The sequence below is a fragment of the Cricetulus griseus genome, chromosome 8, assembly GCF_003668045.3.
Source record: "Cricetulus griseus strain 17A/GY chromosome 8, alternate assembly CriGri-PICRH-1.0, whole genome shotgun sequence".
Taxonomy (NCBI): Eukaryota; Metazoa; Chordata; class Mammalia; order Rodentia; family Cricetidae; genus Cricetulus; species Cricetulus griseus.
In genome coordinates this window covers 78,548,361-78,566,040 of record NC_048601.1, presented here as the reverse complement: position 1 = coordinate 78,566,040, position 17,680 = coordinate 78,548,361, and the positions used below count along the sequence as shown (strand labels likewise).

At 38.0% G+C, this 17,680-nt stretch overlaps 1 protein-coding gene and 1 pseudogene across 3 annotated transcripts in view; both read left to right on the top strand.

Moving 5' to 3' along the window:
* Positions 1-17,680, top strand: part of Grid2 (glutamate ionotropic receptor delta type subunit 2) — a 1,393,268-nt gene that overhangs the window by 1,086,876 nt on the left and 288,712 nt on the right. The window lies entirely within an intron of this gene.
* Positions 12,121-12,234, top strand: LOC113836524 (annotated as a pseudogene).

Sequence of the window (17,680 nt, the reverse complement as noted above, 5' to 3'; positions counted from 1 at the left end):
AATGATAGGATTTTTATGCCCCCATTTGTATGAATGAAGGGAAACTTTACATTATAATGGTCTAGATGCCATTTACCACATGTACAATTGTCTAGCTACCACTACAGTGAATGCTCCACTAATCCATCCACACATAGGCTTTGCTCATCCTTCTCTTTTATCTGCTCAGTCACATCCTCCTTCCTACTATCCACATCCTAGGAAACCATTAATTTCTTGGTGGGTATGTTTTCGTTTCTGTCACAACTGCCAGTGCTAATAGTGTAGCCCACCTACACCAGGTAATGTCTGTGTCTTGTCACTTGACCCTCTAATCCTGTGAAAGAAAAAAAAAAACTGCTGTGTCAGTCATGCCTCACCGGAATTTAAGCATTAATATGAATTAAAGGAATGACTCACTTGATAGACTTATTTTAGTGCCTGATTAACAAGCATTCAAAGGAAGCTGCTAACAGTGGTTAGCAATACCCCATCAGGCTGTTTGTTAGTCAAGCATTTTCTCATAACTCATCTCTATTTACCCCTGTCATAATCAATAACTCAAATATAACTTCTTCTATGTGTATTCCCACATATTACAATTAGATTTAGTGTCTTTCTGTTTTAAATCACTTAAATCTATCTACCACATCACACTATGAACCCTATCTGGCCTTGTATTGGCATGTTGCTCTGCTGTTTTATATTTTAATTAAAATGCATTTCCTCAAGGGTTGTTTTTAATCACGTTTGTATCAGGCTAGGACCTTATGAAGTACCTCATTAAATACTTAGTACATTGTGGCTACAAATAATATTCAGTCAATAAATAGCCAGGAAATGATTTCTTGAATCTGGCTTGAGACTAGAGAAGTCTATGATGTGAATATCAACCACATAAAACACAAAGGAAATATTAAAGTCATTTCTTTATGCTGTTATTTCACAGAAGAGTGAAAACCTCAAATGGTACACTGTCTTGTTTTACCCAGTATATCTCACCTACTCTCTTCAATTGTCCTCAGCAGCCTTTCTCAGAGCTCTCAGTAGGGAATTGCACACTTTATTAGGAACAGCCACTGTCAGGATGCTTAAAAGAAGCTGGGCTTGATTCATTCTGCTTCTATGTTTCATCTCAGTGCAGAATTGTGGAGGCTTAGCCCCAGAGCTCACAGGCACTGCAGACACAGGAAGGCATTCATCTCCTAACTGTATTGTTCAGTGTTGAGATGCCTTAGTTGTCTTGGCACTTAAGTACTACAGTGATGGATATTTTATGAGTGTAAAGCTATCTAGATGTCATAGACAGAATTTTATCTTCTAAAAAAAAAAAAAGCAAAACCCTAGGAATATATGTTGGTCTTTCAAATGTCCCCTTCATTGAGTACTTAATTAAATACTGTCTTCTACTTTATTTATCACTCCCAGGAGCCTGAAGTACAGTCCCTAATAGGATAATCTCTCTCTCTCTCTCTCTCTCTCTCTCTCTCTCTCTCTCTCTCTCTCTCTCTGCTTCCTCCCTCCCTCCCTCTCTCCCTCCCTCTCCCTTTCTTTCCACCCCTTTCCAATCTCTGTCTCTCCCTACTAGAAAATTGTTAAATACTCAAGAATATGAATTTCTATCCTTTTTAAATTTATTGCTAACTTCCTTTCCTATGAAAACTTTGAGTTAATATCTTCCTCCCACATGTTTACACAAATATTCAAAACCCTGTTCTTGGAAGTATACTAGAGTACCAATTTTTAAGTAGATGACATTTGAGCACAACATATTTTTTGCAGACTTTTTTATTTGAATTAAAAACAAGATTGTTGGGGGCTGGAGAGTTGTCTCAGAGGTGAAGAGCACAGCTGCTCTTCCAGAGGTCCTGAGTTCAATTCCCAGCAACACATGGTGGTTCACAACCATCTGTTATGAGATCCGGTGCCCTCTTCTGGTGTACAGATATACATGGAAGCAGAATGTTGTATACATAATAAATAAAGTCTTAAAAAAAACAGATTGTTTTACATGTCAATCCCAGTTCCCTCTCCCTCCCCTCCTCCCCTACTACGCCCCCCCAACTAAAACCCTACTTATCACATATCCTTTCTGCTCTCCCTGGATGGTGAGGCCTTCCATAGGGTGTCATCAGAGTCTATCGTATCCTTTGGGATAGGGCCTAGACCCACCCCCATGTGTCTTGCTTCAGGGAGTATCCCTCTATGTGGAATGGGCTCCCAAAGTCCACACTTATGCTAGGGATAAGTACTGAACTACTGCAGGAGGGCCCATAGATTTCCAAGGTTTCCTCACTGAAACCATGGGGTCTGGATCAGTCCCATGCTGGTATCACAGCTATCAGTCTGGGGAGCAAGAGCTCCCCGATGTTCATGTCAGCTGTTTCTGTTGGTTTCACCAACCTGGTATGGCCCCCTTTGCTTATTGCTCGTCCTTCTCTGCAACTGGATTCCCATTCAGTTCAGTGATTAGTTTGGGTGTCTGCTTCTACTTCCACCAGCTGCTGGATGGGGGCTATCGGGTGGCATATAAGTCAGTCATCAATCTCATTATCAGGGGAGGGCATTTAAGGTAGCCTCTCCTCTGTTGCTTAGATTGTTAGTTGGTGTCATCTTTGTAGATCTCCAGACATTTCCCTAGTGCCTGATTTCTCTGTAAACCTAAAATGTTTCCCTCTATTATGGTATTTCCATTCTTGTTTCCTTCCATTCATCCCCCAATTCAACCTTTCTGCTCCCTCAAGAGCACAACATATTTTTATGAAAACCATGAGGGAATAACAATGATAGAAATTATCAATTGTTATGAGAATATAACTCAGTGGTAGAGCTCTGGCCTAACATACAGTGGGGTGTTATATCAGTTCCTAGGCTCAATCACTAGGAAAAAAAAAAAAAAAAAACCTCAGAATCTAGAACAACTGATACAGATCTATACTCAGAGATTTGGCATTGTGGAAATGTCTGAACAACTGGAGTGGGCCTTACTGGAATAGAAGCTGTTTCTAATCCCATGCTAGGGACAACATACTGACCCTGAACACCTGAACAAGTCTCTTTCCTTCACTGTTATACTTCCTTTATTTGCTCTCCAATTTCAGTTTAGAGAATCAGTTTGGTCCTACCTGTCCACTTCCTCCTTTTTGGCATTGCCAAAGAAGACAAGTTGGAGTTGGGGATCTTGCTACCTCAGCCACAAGTGCTGGGAAGTTTTTAAGGTGTCTGTCTCATTTATTTTCCTTTCTGTTTTCCATTCTATTTTTAACTGAAGTAGCTTTATTGATCCCCTTTCTATTATTTTCCCAGTCTACCTAATTTCCCTCTTCTGCTTTTCTGTTTTTTAGTCTGTTTCTCTGAAACTAACTACTACTACTCTATTTCTGCTTATTTACTCTCCACTCTTGCTTTACTACTTAAGAGCTTAGTACATGCCATCCTATCCATGTTCCTTTACTTCTTTAATTTATTAAAGTTGAAAAACACTTCCAAGCTTTTACCACAACTGTTTGAAATTTCTTTTCATTAAATTTGTTTATTTTCCATCCTATCACAGTTTCCACACCCTCCCTTCCTCCCAGTCCCTTCCCCCTCCCTATACCTCCCCTACCCCAATCCACTCTTTTTCTGTTTCTGTTCAAAAAGGAGCAGGCCTCCCATGGATATCAACAAAGCATGGAATATAAAGTTGTGGTAGCACTAAGCACCTCCCCTTCTATTAAGGTTGATCAAGGCAACCTTGTATGAGGAGGTTCCCAAAAGCCAGCCAAAGCATTGCGGACAGCTCCAGTTCCCAATGTTAGGAGTCCCACAAGCAGACCATGCTACACAACTGTCACATATATGTAGAGGGCCTACATCTTTCCCATGAAGGCTCCCTGGTTGTTGGTTCAGACTCTGTAAGCTCCTATGATCCCAGATTAGTTGCTTCTGTGGTGTTTCTTGCAAAGTTTTTGATACCTCTGGCTCATACAATCCTTCCTCCCTCCATTCAGCAGGATTCCCTGAGCTCAGCCTAATGTTTGGCTGTAGTTCTCTACATCTGTTTCTCCCAGTTACTGGATGAAAACTCTCTGACGACAATTGGGCTAGGCACCAATCTATGAGTATAGCAGAATATAATTAGCCATCATCACATTGACATTATTTTCTCCAATGGTGTTTGGTTCTATTCAAGGACTCTAGGCCATCCAGACTCTGGATCCTGGCACTCCAGGCAGTGTTAGGGATGAGTTTACCCTAGTGGCATGGGTCTCAGACCAGACTATTCATTGGTTGGCCACTCCTACAATCTCTGCACTACCCTTTTTGCAGCATATCCCATTGACTAGACAGATTGTAGGTCAAAGGTTGTAGACTGGTCAGTGTCATAATCCATCCACTGGAGGTCTTGTCTGGTCATAGGAGATGGCCAGCACAGGCTACTCATCTTATGTTTCTAGGAGTCTTAGCTGGGATCATCATTGTAGATTCCTGGGAGTTTTCCTTGCACCAAGTTTCTATCTCACACCCAAACACACCCTGACTTTTCCAGCCATCTCTTTCTATACTCTCCCCCTCCATCCACCCCATCCTACCTATTCACACCCAACCCAATCCCTCATGTTCCCATCCCCTCCCAAACCCAGTCCACCACAAAATCACTTCTATTTCCCCTTCCCAGGGAGATCCATTCATCTCCCCTTGGGCCCTCATTGTTGCCTAGCCTTTATGGGTCTTTGAATTATATCATGATTATCCTTTACTTTTCAGCTAATATCTACATACCATGTTGATGGGGAAGTTCTTCTGTGTATGTTTATCTTATTGATTGTTAAATAAAATACTGTTTGGCCAATGAGACAGCAAGTTAGATGGAACTAGGAGTCAAAGAGGATTCTGGGAAATGTAGTAGAGACGTGCTGATCCAGGCAGGAAGTGACATAGCAAAGGGACTCATATTTAAGCGAAGGAGAAACAGGAAGGGTCCCTTTTTCCCGTTCGCCTCCTCCAGCGGCAGGATGTGAGCCACCGACAAGGAGGGACGCCAATAAGGCATCCAATAAGATAAGTCTTATAAAATATATAGATGTATGATAATTGAGACTGAGCTAACAGATGAGAATCCTAGTCATTGGCCAAGCAGCATTGTACCTAATACAAGTTTCTGTGTATTTATTTGGGCCTAACTTGGGCAGGTGGCTGGCGTAAAGCACACACTTGGCGGTGGGGCTCAGGCAGCATTTGGCAAAAAGATTTATCATAACACCATGTTTTTCTGTGTCTGGATTACCTCACTCAGGAAGTTTTTTTCTAGTTCCATCCATTTGCTTTCAAATTTCCTGATGTTATTGTTTTAACAGCTGAGTAATAATCTGTTGTATAAATGTACCACATTTTCTTTATCCATTCTTCAGTTTAGGAACATCGAGGTTATTTCTAGGGTCTGGAAACTACAAATAAACCTGCTATGAACATAATTGAGCAAGTGTCCTTATGGTATGATTGAGCATTATTTGGGAATATGCCCAAGAATGGTATAGCTGGACACTGAGGTGGATTGTTCCCCAATTTTCTTAGACACCACCATGTTCATTTCCAAAGTGATTGTACAAGCTTAAAATCCCACAAACATTGAAGGAGTGTCCCCTTTGCTCCACATCCTCTCCAACATAAACTGCCATTTGTATTTTTATCTTAGGCACTCTGACAAACATAAGGTGGAATCTCAGAGTGGTTTTGGTTTGCATTTCCATAATGGCTAAAGATGTTCAACATTTCTTTAAGAGTTTCTCTGCCATTTGAGATTCTTCTGTTGAGAATTTTCTGTTTGGGTTTTTACCCCATTTTTAATTGGATTATCTCAGTTTTTGATGTCTAATTTCTTAAGTTCTTTATATATTTTGGAGATAAGTCCTCTGTTGGATATGGGGTTGGTGAAGATATTTCCCATTCTGTAGACTGCCATTTTGTCCTAATAACAGTGTCCTTTGCCTTATAGAAGCTTTTCAGTTTCACAATGTCCCATTTATTATTAATCTTAGTGTCTGTGCCACTGGTGTTTTGTTCAGGAAATTATCTCCTGTGCCAATAATTTCAAGGCTACTTTCTACTTTCTTTTCTATCAAGTTCAGTGTAACTGGATTTATGTTGAGGTCTTTGATCCACTTGGACTTGAGCTTTGTGCAAAGTGATAGATATGGATCTATTTACATTCTTCTATATGCTGGCATTCAGTTATGCCAGTACCAAATGTTGAAGATGCTCTTTTTTTCTGTGGTATAATTGTGGATTTTTAGTAAAAAAAAAAAAATCAGGTGTCCATAGGTGTGTGGATTTACACCTGGGTCTTTGATTTGATTCAGTTGATCTACCTGTCTGGTTTTTTGCTAATACCATTCTGTTTTATTACTATAGCTCTGTAGTAGAGTTTGAAATCAGGGATGGTGATAACTCCAGAGAAAAAGCAATCTTTTAAAAAATTGTCTATTACTGTATCTTCAAAGTAGACATATCAATGGTTGATTCTCCACTTAATATTCAACTCTCATAATAGAACTGGAGTCAAGGTTTTGCTCCCTAAGTACATGAACTGATTGTTCATCTACTGACTTGATAACCAGTCAAATACTGGGAAAACATCTTGATCTTACTGTATACTCTGTATACTCCTACTACCTAAATGTTACAAATGCTTCCACTGAAATAAAACAAGTGGCTTTTTTGTTTTCAACTTTCAAACAACACCTTATTACAGACTGCAAGTCCTAATCTAGAAACAGAAAAAAAGAACATAAAATTACAGGTAGCATAAATCCTCTGAATCATTAGTTCTTCCATAAGGTATGCCATTGAGAATAAAAATTTTCATAGTAATGTTCAACAAAATTAATGAGGACATGAAAAATCTCCAGATGTATCCAAAGAAAACACTAATAGCTAAACTATATAAATATGTCACTCTAGGCCATGAAATAAGAAATTAATAGAGACATAAATGCTGAAAAATTCAAATTGGAATCTTGGAAACAAAACTCAATAAGTCATTAAAACTCTCTGTAGAAATCCTCACCACTTGACTAGATCAAGTGAAAGATAGACAAGGAGGTATGTCCTAAAGACAGGGTAGGTTTAAAAAATTCAGAAAATGACAAAGATGAATAAATTATGAACAAAATATACAAGATCTATGAGATAGCCTTAAAGACCCAATCTGCCAACAATGGGCTTTGATCAATGGGAAGAATGTCATTTTAAAGATATAGAAAATAAATTTAATAAAATCTCAGAGGAAATTTTTCTCAAGTGTAAGAAAAGAAATTGCCATATAGATACACAAGGCACTTAGACCAGTAAGTGGAGACCAGAAAAGAACCTCCCAAAGAAAGGATATTGAAATCTTTAGGAGAAAGGCACCAATCCAACAAAGGTAAACTTATCAGAAAATATTGATTTTCCCATCAAAAATTATTAAATCCCAAAGGGCATATAATGTATTTCAACCTCTGAAACAATGATTGCTATGCATGTCTATTATAATCACAAAGCCATGCATTGTAATTAGAACAGAAAGAAAAACATGTCTTCTAAACAAAAATTAAAGAACTCCTTGACTTTATGCCAGCACTACAAAATATGTATGATGTAATAATATATGCTCAAGTAAATGATGAACACATCTACAAAGAAAAGACAAATACTAAAAAATATTATAACGGAAGCACAATACCAAACTTCAAATTATACCATGGAGCCATAGAGGCAAACACCTCAAGACACTGACACAAAACAGACAGCTAAGCCATTGCAATAGGGTAGAATAGAATAGAAAAGAACAACTCAGAAGTAAATACACACAACTCTATCCATGTGATCTTTGAACAACATTTTGAGAAAAGATTGCCCCTTTGACTAACAGTGCTAGAAGGGTCAGGTGTTTATACATAGAATGAAAGACTAATTGTTTACCCTTACTAAAATCAAGTCAAACTACACCAGATATCTTATCTTATTACAAGTTAAATTTTGAAACAATTATAGTAAAGACTTCAGGATGTAGGCATAAGCAAGGTCTTGACCAAAGGGACTCCAAATGCTCAGGAAACAATCACAAGAATTGACAAATAGGATTACATAAGATTTAGAACCTTCTGCATGGCAAAGGAAATTATTATTAAAGTAAAGAAAAAGAGTTCCAAATGGTGGGGGGAATCTTTGTTAGCTACACACCTGATAGATCATCAATATCTGAGATATATAAAGAAATAATAAAACTGAATACCCAAGGTAAACAACTCTATCAATGAACAAGCTAAGGAAATGAGCACAATTCAAAAGAAATATAAATGACCAGTAAAATCTGAAAAATTAAATATTCTTAGTCTTTGAGGAAATGCAAATTAAAATTACATTGAGATTGTATCTCACCACTCAGAGGACTGTCAAAAGGAAAATGAATAAGAATAAACTCTGGTGAGGATGTGAAGAAATGGAGTCACTGCTTATGTAAAAATATGAACAACAATAAGGAATTTCCTCAAAACCTAAAAATATGCTTGACAGTTGTACACACCCTTAATCCCAGTACAGAGGATGCAGAACCATGTGGAAGTTTGTAAGTTCAAGTCCAGCATAGTCTACAAAGGTAGTTCCAGGACAGCCAAGGCTACACAGAAAAACCCTGTCTCAAAAAAATAAAAATAAAAAATGTAAAACTATATTATAAGCTATAATGTAAGGATTCTAAATCAACATATCACAGTTCCTTGAACATCTATTTATTACAATTCAACTCATATCAGACAATTATGTAATCAGGCAGATAGTTATCTGTTGCTTTTTGTTTTTGTCTTTCATTCTGTTTTGATTTTTGATGTATGTGTGTGTGTGCATGCATTATAAAATATGTAGTTTTGTTCAATTGTAACAAAGAATGAAATTGTTATATGATGTAAAATGTATGCATCTGGTTATTATCATATTATGTAATGTAAGATTCAGAAAGACAAATAACTATTTTCCTTCAACTATGGATTCTTAATTTCATATAGACACATAACATTACTTATTTATGTGGTCTGAAGGCAGAAAGCAGACTGAGGTTAGGAATAAAGTAACTGAAAGTAGGTGGAGAGGGTAAAGAAAGGAGAATAATATGGGTGAGGGTGGTTAAAGAACAAGATGCTAGAAACACAGCACTATGCACAATGAATATATACCAATAAAAGAAAGAACTGCAAGTCAATGACTTCCATCCATCACACTTCTATCTTCTTTTTCTGCTTCTGTATTTCAAGTACCTTCTTTCTATTCTGGCTTTTACACCTTACCAGTGACCTTGGTGTGTTTGTTTCCTTCATACACCAAGGAGCTGTTAGACTCCCTTAGTTTGGATGCTCTTAGTTTCTCCTTGTGTCTTGTCATCTGCACATACACAATTTGTTTAATGGCTTTGTCTGCTCTCCTACACACATACAACACTCAGTAGAGTCCTCATTCTCTGGCACTGATGCTGAGGATGAGGCTGGAAGAGAGCCAGGTACTCAGGAAAGAACAAGGAACAGGGAAACTGAGAAGAAGGGTCAGCAGCAGCTGGCTTTGGCTCTTTTCCAAGAAGACTGTGGTTTTCATGAGAAGATGCTGTCAGTTCTTTCGATTCCCTGTTGAACTTAGTTTGGAGGCACATTTGCAGTTCATATATTTGAACCTCAGGCTTTCAGCAAGGATTCTCAGTAACCACATGGATCTGCTATACCAACCTTAGTTGAAACTGATTCAAAACAAAGTATCACTTAGATGGAATACAATTTCTCTGGGTCATTGTTGAAAATACAGATAAGTATTTTGGTTGCATCCCCAGGCCTACTGCACTGTGAAGAAGGACCACATCTTTTGGCACTGGGAAATTTTAAGTTATTAGTACAGATTTAATCTCCTGGTCTATTGTGAAGAGCCCCCATCTCTGCTATTGCTGAGATTCACAAACACCATGACTTGCTATATTACTGTGAGGGATTGTTTCATTGGATCATTTTATCAGCTAGTAAATAAGCTTACAGTTATTTCTTACAACTTCCTTCTCCTTGGTTCCCATTGTCATCCCATACTCATAAAGATTTTGATGATATGATTAATGTTTTGAACTCCCTAAAAGTTCTATGAAAAAATTTAAAAATTAGTATTGATTGTTCATTTGAATTCACTTTGTATTTTATTGAGGATTGTTTCATGTAGGATTAGCATGTATTATTGCACTGTAACTTGTTAATAGGCTATATGCAAGGTAATGAGCAATGGTTCAATGTCAGCCTTGAAGGATATATTGAATAAAGTAGTTTTTCACAAGTCAGCATTAGTCTGGATACTAATTAACTTTTCAGTGTTGATTTGAAATATGGAATAGGGAGTAAGCTTATTAAATATGCAGATTACTCTTCATTGAGTAGGGGTGATTATTGACTTCAACCACACTTTAAGAATTTATGAGGACCTTGACAAATTAATCAAGGTGATTATAAGTAAGATAAAGTTTAATGAGGACAAATAAGTGGTGATTTACTTTGTGTGTGTGTGTGTGTGTGTGTGTGTGTGTGTGTGTGTGTGTGTGTGTGTTAGCTCAGAATTAGGGGATGAAGAGAGTTTCAAAATGGACAATCTGATAATCACAAATTTGAATTATGGCATTGTTATTTATCAAGAAAATGATAAATTATGTAGTAGCATAAAATTGTCCAAGCCCTTTAAAAATTACTGTGGCCTCTTTAATACTTGAGAAAACAATGGAAAAGCTAATAGCTGCAAAAAGGTGATCAATAGATTATGTAGATAAGAACTAAAGGGATTGATTATCTAACTCAACAAGAGAAAAGATTAAAAGATGAAAAGTAACAAAGTATTTATTACCTAAAGAAAAATCATGTTGTGGGTAAGCAGGTAAGAGCACAATAAGGCTTCTCTGAAACAGAGTTTGAGGCTATCCATGAACCAAATTTTCCTGGAGTTCTGTCTCATAAACCAAGTCAGGTTTTCTGGCAGGTATATGTACAATAAGGCATCTCTAATCCAATCATGCACAGCCAGTGGTAGCTTCTCATTGAGTTCTCATGTGATTCTGAGGGTTTTTTTTTTTTTTAACAGGCATTAGAAATAGTCATCTCTTGGGAATTCGGAATTAATGAAGTACCTCATGTATTTTTAAGGATATAGAAGTACAAAATTTCACTGTTCCAAATTTGCACTCCAATGGATTATTTGAAGATACCATTTTAGTATAAAGGTAACAATCAGCTAGCTGACAGTGGTGACATAGTGAAATGCTGACCATACAAATTTAGAATAATTTCATGTTCATTCTTGATTTGTTGAGGTAAATTATCTTTTTTTCATGATACATTGTATAGGGAATGGTAGAGCTAGAGGATGATTGACTTTACAGAATCCCAGGGACTATTTTAAGGTAGTTTAGTTTGTGTTGGCTCGAAATTCACTGTGTAGACTGGGCTGGCTTTGAACTCACAGCGATACCCCTGCCACTATCTTCTCTGGGTATTGAGATTAAAAACATGTGCCACCTCATGAAGTTCAGTTTTGTGTTATATGTTTTGCTTTGGTTTTGAAACAGCTTCTTCCTCTGTAGATCAGGCTGGCTTACATGGAGGGATACCCCTGCTTCAGCTTCTAAAATGCTTGGATTTTCCATATGTACCACATACACAGCACTACAATTTTGGTTATATATGCTTACAAGTATTAATTCTGTTGCTCTTTGTCTTCTTACCATAATCTACCTCATCTACTTGTGTGCCTCAACATTTCAGTATGTAAAGGAAGTGTAGACCTCCATGGGCAGGCAATATGCTCTCCTAAGTTGTCTAAGACATTCGTCTTTCTCAAATGTATCTGTTTCCCACCAATTTCCAACTTACCTGTGGCTACTCTAGCTAAACCATGTGAAAAAAAATGGTTATGCTTACACCTTTTCTTCGGAGAGTGGGAGGAGACCTTTATATATGTAGGGAATGACTTCAGTGCCATTTGTTGGACCACTACTACCATTCTAGCAGGAAGAAAGGTTTTCCTTGTGCATATTGATGCATGCTTTTTCTAGACCAAGGACATTGGAAACTCTGACATGTATTTAAGCAGTTCTTAAAAAGTAAATATTAAGTGCTTGCTTCGGTAGCACATACACTGAAATTAGAACAATATAGAGAAGAAAAGCATGGTCCTTGCACAAGGGTGACATGCAAATTCATGACTCATGATGCAATCCATACTTTTAAGCCTGTTCTTTTCTAATGAGAGACAGAAATGAATCCAGAGGGGAAAGGGGGTGGGGAGGAACTGCAAAGAATAAAGGAAGGGGAAACCTTATTCCAAATATATTGTGTGAGAAAATATTCTATTTTCAAAACACATAAGCAACAAATAAACAAATGATGAATAAATAAATAAATAAATAAATAAATAAACAAATATCAAGTTGTCAGTGGCAGCACATGCCTGTAATTCCAACAGTCGGAAGATAAGGATAGGAAAATAAGGAGTTTAAGGTCAGCCTCCACTGCATAGCTTGAGCCACATAGAAAACATGCCTCACAGAGTAAAATAAAAGAAAGACCAAAACCAACCTAGAAGAGTTCAGAGCCCCAAAATTAGAGGCTACTTTTGTTGTCTCCTTTGTAGTAACACATTGGGAGGAATTTGGGGAAAGATGAGGGTTTCAGGTACATGCATAGAGAAGGATGAAAGAGAAGCAGGGAGGGAAATACTAGAAGGATGCGCCATTTAGAATCTCTTCTAGCTTTACTCATTGAGCTGTATTTGTGCTGCCCTCCACTTCACCATCTTTATCCTCTTTAGTCCTCACCTGGACTCTGATAAGTCCTCATCTATAGTGGGAAATTACCAACACGGAGTCAGGTAGAAATACAAGGGTATTTAATAGGGAAAAGCCTTACTTACAGAGCAACATAGCCAGGTGGCATGGCAGCGCGGTCTGTACGCAAGCCCAAAAGTGAAACCTAAAGAGAGACGCAGTTCCCTTCAATCTTGCTCCACGTCACCCTGACCACGCCCTTGAAAGCGTGGTCAGGCACACCTGTAGTCAGCCCCTAAGTAGGCGTGTCTACAGCTTCCCCTACAATTCCCCTTTTAGTCTAAAAGAGGATTAAAACTTAACAGTGTACAGTATCTAAAATTAACAATCATAAAGGTAAAATATAAGAAGATACAACAATCTGCTTATGTCACATCCTAACTGTCTATGTTAACTAAACCCTAAAGTCATCTGAGAGAGGTATCCAAGCCTGAACACCTCCTTCCAATCCCAACCATAAACAATAGGAAGCTATCCCTAACTAGGTATATACATTATCCTAAGTGACAACAATGGGGAAAGGGGGCGTAGCATCCTCCAAGTTACTTCCTGTTGAAATGGGATGATGATAGTCATGTGGGTCCTGTAGGAAGAAAATGTTAGTATAGTGAAAGTCTTGAATGGATTGTAACCAGTCCATGTTTGATGGGATTCGCTTGAATGAAGATCTTGCTTGAAATCCTCAACTTGATTGAAGTCAGTACCTGAACCTCTGGCCGGAGTGTCAGTTGAAATGGAGCATGCAGCATTTGGCAGCAGTCGGTCAGTGGTGGAGAGAGGTCATAAAAGTGGCTGCGCTTATCTTAAAGAGTATACGGCCTTGCAGCCACAACCATTGAAACAGATGTGGCTTTACCGCGGCAGCAGCCAGGGGAAGCCTCTGCTGAAAGCCAAGGCCTATTCACCTCTAGGCAGCTAGAAACTGTCTCCGAGCTGGGTGGATGGTTCTGAGCATCTCAGCTGCAGCGGGTCGACTGCTAGCTGGGAGCACCTGTGGAGAGAGGGCACTTTTCGGGCCTAGGCCACAGGCCTGGTGGAACCCACAGCCTGTTCCAAATGGGGTATAGGTTTCCAATATCCCACTTCTGACACCAGATATAGTGGGAAATTACCAATACAGAATCAGGTAGAAATACAAGGGTATTTAATAGGGAAAAGCCTTACTTATAGAGCAACCTAGCCAGCCAGCATGGCAGCAGTCTGTACGCAAGCCCAAAAGTAAAACCAAAAGAGAAACACAGTCCCCTTCAAGTCTCGCTCCACATCACCCTGACCACGCCCTCACAAGTGTGGTCAGACACACCCATAGCCAGCCCCTAAGTAGGCGTGGCTACAGCTTCCCCTACACTCATCTCTGTCCAGAAAGCTTTCATCAGTAAACTCTCTCTCTCTCTCTCTCTCTCTCTCTCTCTCTCTCTCTGTCTGTCTATACACAAACACACACACACACACACACACACACACACACACACACACACGGCATGGCTACACTCAGCCATTGCCTGGTACTATTCTAATTTACACTTCAGATTTTCTTCTAAGGGCTTCTTCTGTCTTTAGATGGGAAGGAAGAAACAGCATGGAGAAGAATAAAGACAGTACTTCAGTGTGTGGAACAATGTTTCCATTAAAAATACCCGTGGTAAAGTCTTCATGAGTCACCCCATAAAGAATATTTAAGCTAGTCACTTGATCTTCATGTAGATATTCTTTTCCTTCTATTAAAATGATTTTTAATATGTCACTAAATTAGTTTATGCAGCTGTTGAATATGAGCCAATTTGTTTTGTTTTTCCTAATAGCAAATGTGTTTTTCTCTCTGTATTCTTCTCTCTCCCCCCTCTACAAGAATACCACTGAGTTCCTTATTCCTTAGTGTTGGCCTAAAACTATAGGTGGACCCTACACTTAAAAATGTTTGCTATACCCCTCGACTCCATTGGGGGAAAGTATTTTTCCTTTGCATGTGATTGCCAATGAGAAATAGATTCTTGGTTAGAAATGGGAGCTTTAACCCACCTCTTGGTCTCTGTGCTGAGACCCTAACTGGTTTGAACTTGTGAAGGCCCGAGATATGCTGCCACAATCTCTGTGAATTCATATGTGAGTCAATCCTTTTTGTGTCTGAAATATACTGTTTTCTTGGTGTCATTCATCCCGTGACTCTTAGAATCTTTCTGCCTTGTCTTCTCTCTAAGTCCTTGACCCCTAAGGAAAAGGGTTTGATGAAGACATCCCATTAAGTAAGTGTTCCAAATTCAGTCAACTCTATGCACACTGTCCAGGTGTAGGTCTTTATATTAGTTCCCATATACTGTAAGAGGAAGCTTTTCTAATGGAGGGTGAGTGAGATACTGATTTATGTGTATAACAGAATGTCATTAAGAGTCATTTTATTGCTATTTTCCTTTAGAAAAACAGTAGTATTTGCTTTTGCCTAAATTCCTGACCTATCTATTCTCAGGTTCTTAGTCACCTGAGCAATGGCAGGCATGGTTCCATCTCATGGGGTAGGCCTTATGTCTAGAGACTGGTTTCTAGCTCCCACAAGGTTGGTGCCACTATTGCATCAGTGTTTCACCCAATCAAGTTACCATTATAGATAACAGGGTTTGTAAATAAGTAGGTGGTTACTTTTATCCTCAGGTAGCATGCAGAGAACCTTCCAGTACAATGAACACTAGTCAACAGGGGTGAAGAATATAGTTAGGCACTATGATGACTTCTCCATGTCCATTGAGTTATGTTGTCTTGTATTCCACAATAGGGCCTTTCCATCATTTTGTGGAGAGCAACTTTCCTTTCCTGGCATGGAAAGTTTTATTTGATAGTAAAAGCCACTGTGGGAATTTGTCTCCCTCATTTGGTTACTCCATTTAGATTTCTTTCACTTATGCACATATATTTTAAGAAGATCTGCAATAGTAGTTTTATATATGACCCCCTCCAAATGGCCCTTCATGTTAGTTGTCCCCCACAATTCTACTACGTACTACATCTTCCCCATGCATGCCTATTTAATCCTCCTAGTCCAATATCCTCCATGTCTCTCCACACTGCATAATGTATTTACCCTTGTTTGGAACATTGTCTCTGCTTCCCTAGGCTAAATCTAAACCCCTGTGATTATATTGATTGCATCATGCCTATGGGTTAAACGCTCATATCCACATATGAAAGAATACATACAATATTTATCTTTTGCCTTCTGTGTTGTTTCACTCTGAATGATTGTTTCTGGCTTTGTACATTTACCTAGAGATTTCATGATTTTGCTTCCACCCACCAGGGAAACAATATCCAAGGTGTAAATGTACCATTTTCATAATCCATTCTTCAGTTGATGGACATCTAGGCTATTTCCAGTTCCTGAATATTATGAGAAGGCCAGCAATTAACATAGATTAGCAAGTGTTTCTTATAGTAGAATGTTTTGTTTCCCTGATTTCTTTCTCAATCTGTTTGCCGTTTTTATATGGGAAGGCTATTGATTTTTTGTGTGCGAATTATGTATCCTGCTATTTTACTGAAAGTTTAAACAGCTTTAGAAGTTTCCTGGTGTTTTTATGGTCTTTTGTGTATAAAACCATATCATATGAATATAAAAATACTTTGACTTATCCCTTTCCAATTTTTATCCCCTTGAGCTCCTTCAGTTGTCTTATGGCTCTAGAAAAACTTTCCTGAATAGATATGGAGGGAGAAGGTATTCTTGTCTTTTTCATGATTTTAGAAAAAATAATTTGAATTTCTTTCCATTTAGGTTGATTTTGGCTTTGGTCTTGCTCTATATTGCCTTTATGATATTGACATATGTCCCTTGTATCACTAGCCTCCCGAGAACTTGTAATATGAAGGGTATTGGATTTTGTCAAAGGACTTCTCTGCATCTATTTAAATGATCATGTGTTTTTTGTCTTTCAGTATATTTATGTGGCGGGCTATACTTATTGATTTACATATGTTGAACCACTGCTGCATCTCTGGGATGAAGCCTCTCTGATCATGGTGGATAATCCTTTTGATGTGTCCTTGGTTTTTGTTTACTAGCATTTTATTGAGAATATTTACATCTGTGTTCATAAGGGATATTGGCTTCTAATTTTCTTTCTTTGATGGATTTTTGTGTGATTTCGGTGTCAGTGTAATAGTGGCCTCACAAAAGTAATTAGTTAAACATCCTTTAAGTTTTGAACTTGTGGGATAATTAGAGATATGTTAGTGTTGACTCTTCTTTGAAGATCTAGTAGAATTCTGTCCTGAATCTATCCTTGGGCCTTATTGTTGTTGTTAGAAAGCTTTTAATTACTATGTCTACTTTCTAGGAGTTATGGGTCTGTTTAAATTCCATATCTGATCTTGATTTAACTTTGTTAGGTCATATATATCAGGAAATTTATCCATTTCTTTTGAGTTTTACAGTTTGGCTGGGTACAATTTGATTCTCTGGATTTCTTTTTATCTTTTGTAATGTTCCCCCCTTGTCTCTAGTTTTATTAATTTGGCTATTCTCTCTTTACCTTTTTATTAATTTGCCTAGGCTTTTATCAGTGTTATTAGTTTTCTCAAAGAATTACCTCTACATTTCATTGATTATTTTTTTGTATTGTGTTGTTTATTGTTGTGGTTGTTTCTGCTTTTTTGGTTTCAGCCTCAAGTTTGATTATTTCTTGCCATCTACTCTTTTTGAATATTATTTTTTCTTTTTGTTGTAGGGTTTTCTGATAAGTTGCTAAGATCTATCTTCTCCTTTTTTCTTTTTTTATAGACAGTGTTATAACTTTTCCTCTTAGAACTGCCATCATTATGTCACATAGGTTTGTGTATGTTGTCTTTTCACTTTAATTG